Below are 6,000 nucleotides of genomic sequence, written 5' to 3'. Positions count from 1 at the left end.
ATAAAAAATATCTAGTCAGAAACAAAGGATATACCAATTGAAATAAAGAATAATTTATAGGGAAGCAACAGTAGAGTGGATGAAGCCAAGAATCAGATCAATGATTTGGAACATAAGGAAGCAAAAAACAACCAATCAGAACAACAAGAAGAAAAAAGAATCCAGAAAGGTGAGAATAGTGTAAGCAGCCTCTGGGGCAACTTCAAGCATTCCAACATTTGCATCATAGGTGTGCCAGAAGGAGAAGAGAAAGAGCAAGATTTTGGAAATCTAGCTGAAAAAATAATGAAAGAAAACTACCTTAATTTGTTGAAGGAAATAGGCATTCAAGTCCAAGAAGCACAGAATCCCAAACAAGATGGATGCAAATAGGCTCGCTCAAAGACACATCATAATTAAAATTCTAATGGTTAAAGATAAAGAGAAAATCTTAAAAGCAGTAAGAGAAAAACAGTTAGTTACCTACAGAGGAGTACCCATAAGACTGTCAGCTGATTTCTCAGAAGAAGCATTGCAGGCTAGAAGGGATTGGCAAGAAACATTCAAAGTCATGAAATGCAGGAACCTACAGCTAAGATCATTCTATCCAGAAAAGCTATTATTTAGAATCAAAGGACAGATGAAGAGCTTCCCAGACAAGAAAAAACTAAAGGAGTTTATCAACACCAAAACATTATTATATGAATTGTTAAAGGGACTTTTAAAGAAAAAGATCAAAACTATGAACAATAAAATGGCAATAAATACATATCTGTCAGCAATTGAATCTAAAAACTAAACTAAGTAAACAAGAAGAATAGAGACAGAATCATTGATATAGAGAGCGTTTTTATGGTTGCCGGATGGGATGGGGGGTATAGGGAAAAGGGTGAAGAGGTGAGGGCTTAAGAAGTACAAATTGGTAGTTACAGAACAGCCATCGGGATGTAAACTACAGTATAGGAAATAGAGTAGCCAAAAAACTTATATGCATGACCCATGGACAAGAACAAGTGTGTGGGGATTGGCTGAGGGAGTGGGGTTGCTGGGTGGAGAGGAACAAAGAAAGAAAAATTGGGTCAACTGTAAGAGGATTATCAATAAGATATAATTTTAAAGTGAATAAGGAGTGTTTGGGACACACTGGGTACATGTATTGTATTGGAGCAGAGCACACAGAGGTAAAGTAGAATAATAGAACTTAACAATGAAAAGGACCTTAGGGGTCATCTTTCTGAATTGCAAAAATCTCTTTTACAACATCTCTGGATGGTAGCCATTTAACATCTGCTATTATGTTTCTTGATTATTTGTTTAGCAAAACACGAAATATGATTCAGATACTATTCTAAAGATTTCACAGATATTAACTCAGGTGGTCTCACAAGAGCCCTATGACCAAGGTATGGTCATCATCCCCACTTTAGAGATGAGAGAATGAAGTAAGGAGATGATAAGTTATTTTGCCTCAGATCACAGAGCTGTTGAGTTGCCGACCCAAGATCCTCACACAATGGTCTGCTGCAAAGTCCACGCCCTGACTAGGTATTCACCCTTTCCCAGGATAAACGGCCCTCCCACCGTTGGCCAGCTCAAATGTCAATAGATGAGGTTGAAAACCTTCTAAAATTTTTCTTACATTTCAGCATTATTTGTGGTGTAGATATGCCTCATAAAAATTCAGGTTTCAAGCAAAGAACACTGTGGCACTCTAAAGATTTGAGTACAGTGAGTTAAACAGTCAGAAAGTATAGTTATATAGTACTTGCTTAATACTAAAACTAGCGAGGTCTGTAAGTTTTCAAAAATTATCTTAAAATATATAAAGTTAATCTAATTTGACAAATTTAGTGTTACTCCATGTAAAAATTAATGCAGTTGATCTATTCACTTGTGGAAGTCCTTAAACAACCTAGTGGTTCAGGATACTGTAAAATATTGAAATATACTAAATACTAAAGACCATGGGATCACTTCAGAAGTAGAATTTTCTCTGTGAATTTGGGGAATATTTATAATTAAGGATTCTTCTTGATAATCTTTAAAAATCATGATGCTACTTGAGGAATGGAGACTGCAATCCTAAATATTGGCTGTTCTCCCTCATTCATTCAGTCACTATTGACTGAGGCCCCTCTCTGTGCCAGGCGTTATTTCAGGAACTGGGATTCCGTGGGTTCCTCCTCTAATGACACCTAACATCCTCGGGGGGATGAGTGGCACAGATGGGATTTAATCAGGAAGAGTTTAACATATTTTTTGTTTTGCCAAAATTATATCATATTGGATTCCTATATGTCCCCAGTTACCTTACCTTGTTACAAAGAAGGAGAAAAGACTGCAAGCACTTGAAATATGCTTACAGCTTAATAAAAAGAAGATAACTTGAAGTATAAAGTCTATTTCTCCAGGAGAAGCATAAGGGAATGGAGCCAGCTTTCAGGAACCCGCAGGGTCCAATACTAACTCCCAGCAGTCCTCACCGAACTCCTCCCCAAGCTGAGAAATTCTATGCTTTGAAAAAGGCTAGTAATTTTTAACATGTCATGAATTAAGGTAAAATAAACACTTAAATTCAGCCTATGGTATTAGCATATAAAAACAAAATATTTTATCACACAACCATAAACTGACAATGATCAAATGTTATTATAAGATCTTGGCTACAGAACTGGAAATATGTGTCTATTGATTAAGCCTGCCGTGACTCATAGAGGATGATTTTCTCCAAGGAGAAAGTTGGTCATTCAATTAAGCACTTATAAAGTTTTGTATAAAGAGAAGTCAGTTGTTCCTGTTCTCATAAGGCCAAAGAGAAATAATTAAATCAGTAAATGATAATTTAAATATGTTGTTTAAATGGTTACATATTTAGTTGTGAAACAAAATTTTTTTCTCCATAGAGTTAAAATGTTTACACTGATCATTTTGTTTGAGAAAACATCCTAGGGACATTGTCAATTACAAAGAAGGACCATTACTCAGGACCTTTGCTTTAAGGAAATAAAACAGGTTTTTTCTTTAATTGTCCCAATAAAACAGCTACATGGAGTCTTTTAAATCTCTGATCGAGTCCATATGTTCTTCTGTATTTATAAGAAAGGGTTGTACAAGTTTTTAGTGGTCAAATAATCAGAACTCAAAATAGATTCTGTCCTCTGACATCATGTTCCATTTTTCACATGTACTTTCACAATGGGTTCTACAACTGGCTAGGTCTGTACATGGTTATTGCACCAAATAAGATGCTAAAATACTCTTGGTTTCCTTTACTGTGGCCTAGCACATAAAGGAGAGGTGCATAGTACAATAGGGGAAAAATAAGCTCTGGTGCCATTTGGTACCATTCTCATGGCATTAACCTAATCTCTACTGAACAAAACCACAATTTAAAAAATTAACCCAATTTACCCACTTTAACTATGCCTAAGTAGTTTAAATAAAGGGGTTATCATGATGAAGAAGAATTTTGTCGTTCACCACCTGATTTTGGTAGATTAATATTGTGACTAGCAGGACTGAGAGTCCCTGAAAAGAGCAGGCCTTCTGAATAATGAAAACATCTGGAACTAAAAAGATAAAGGAGTTTCAAGCTTACTTGATTTTGAGTATCTTTACGCTATGTAGTAAACTTTCATTAATTGCATTTGTAAAATCAACTGTCACCTAGTTTGGGCTAAAGATTAATTTTCAAATATTTATGAGACAAGAAAATCAATAATAAAAACTTAAAAGTTCTTTCCAGTTAAGATATGTAAAATGAAGACAGACAAACAGGCAGAAGGAAATATTTTTAATTTACGGAGCAATTTCTTGGGTTTAGTTTGCTCCCCAGGGAAGTACAAGCTTCCAAACAAATATTTTAGCAAAGAAATATGTTATTACATTTTCCTTCTCTTAAATATTCTAATAGAAAAATATGTAAATACTTTCTTGGCATCTATAAACCACATATTTCCAAAGTGGATGTTGCCCACATTTGGTCAACACCTGACTTTACAAGGTTGATTTCCATACCATTCATTCACATGATTAAATTGCTCAGCTGAGTCAGGTGCACAGGCCTCAGCCGCACATTCTGGTTTCCTCTAGGGTGAAAGCAGAGTTTAAGAAGCTTGGGGAAAGCACCTACGCAGGCGTTCCTGCCTGTCTCAGGCAGGGGATCCAGATCTGGGGGTCCACGCATGAGCTTTAAAGAGGCCTGCAAATCTGCAGAGACTGTGTGAAACAATTTTTATGTGTTTATATAGAAGCGTTTAGAGAGTCTATGGTTTTCATGATTATCAAAGGCGCTTATCCCCCTGAAAGAGTAATAATTATTGATTTAAGGAGTCCTTGTTTGTGGAAGACCCAGCGCCCCAATAAACTGAGATACAATTTTGGATTAGAATCTAAAACGTTGTTCCCTTCCCATTGACCACAAATTGAGTTTTTAGATTAGAGTCACAACCCTTCCCTAGAAAACCCTTCAAATACCTAGGTGCCTTTAAAAGAAAAACTGATTCAGAGACATGGAAATAAAGAACAAAGTGACAGTGGCCAGAGGGGGGAAAGAAGGGGAAGGGTCAAGTCAAGGACCATATACAAAGGACCCATGGACAAGGACAATGGGGTGGGGATTGTCTGCGGGGAGCTGAGGGGGATGGTGCAGGGGAGAGTAAGGGGGGGGGCGGGGGAATTGGGGACAACTGTAATTGAAAAAGAATACAGTAAAAAGAAAGAAAAACCTGTTCCAAATGTAATTTTATACATTTTGGTGACATTAAACATTCCTTTTGTTCATTTCTTGTATCCTTTGTTCAGCTAATATTTTCGCAACCCTATTATTATGTACAGTGGATGTTGTGGATAAAACGATGAACCAAAACAGACTTGTCTTTCATTTTTCCTCATTCTCTATATCCCCTGGGGGAAAAAATTATAAAGCATAATCAAGTTCATCTAATTTCAACTAGAAAGTACATGTATTAAACTAAATGCATGTAGTAAAGTGACATCTAGTGTTGGTTACATGGCAGTGAAATATGTGTCAGGACACTGGGTGGCTTTAACTTATTCTTTGGAAATGATGTTAAACTTGGTTTGACCAACTTTTACTAGCATAGTTTTTGCTTCATTAAATATTTTATAGTGATTTGAAATAATCTGCATTTAAATGTTAATAACATTGTTTTTATTGTCTTTAAAAAATAAAATGAAATAAAGAACAAACTGACAGTAACCAGAGGGAGAGGGGAAGGGGATAACGGGAGAAAGAAGGGGAAGGGTCGTCAAGGAACATGTGTAAAGGACCAGTGGACAAATCCAAAGTGGGGTAGGATTGAGGGTGGGAGGTGGGAGTGGGGGGGAGAGGAGGGGAAGGAAATGGAAACAACTGGACTTGAACAGCAATAAAAATAAATAAATAAAAATAGAACACTCCAAGCATAGGGAACAAAGTAACACTCATGTATCTATCACCTAGTTTCCACAAATCTTAACATTTTGCTACATTTGCCTCAGGTTGTTTAAAGAAAAACCTGATAAGCACGATTTGCTGCCCTGTGGACTTTTTCCTGATTTCATTTCCATCTTTCTCTCCTCAGAACCAACCACTATATGGTTTATTATCTCTGTGACTGTTTTTATATTTTTATTACCTATTTGTATATCTATAAAATTCAAAACATTTTACTTTTTACTCTTGATATAGATTCCATACTATAAAAATGCTTTTACAAATTGCTTTTTCCTGTTCAGTATTATGCTTTGCAGATGTATTCGTATTGGTCATCAGCTCTCATTTATTTTGACTGCTGTGTGGCAGTCATCCTCTGGCTGAATTACACCAGAATTTGCCTTACAGCTGATGGACATTTGGGTTGTTTTCCTCTCTTGCTCTTGTGAACCATGGTACAGTGAACTCTCTTGCACGCGACCCCTGTGCACAGGTTTGAGAGTTTCTCTAGACCTTACACCTAGATAGTAGTGCTCAGGTATATACTTTTATTTTTTTAAGCCTGTGTTGTTTTACTTTCTTAT

The sequence above is a fragment of the Pteronotus mesoamericanus genome, unplaced genomic scaffold (assembly GCF_021234165.1).
Source record: "Pteronotus mesoamericanus isolate MK-2021 breed Mesoamerican mustached bat unplaced genomic scaffold, CSHL_Meso_final contig_263, whole genome shotgun sequence".
NCBI lineage: Eukaryota > Metazoa > Chordata > Mammalia > Chiroptera > Mormoopidae > Pteronotus > Pteronotus mesoamericanus.
Note: the sequence above shows the minus strand (reverse complement) of the source record.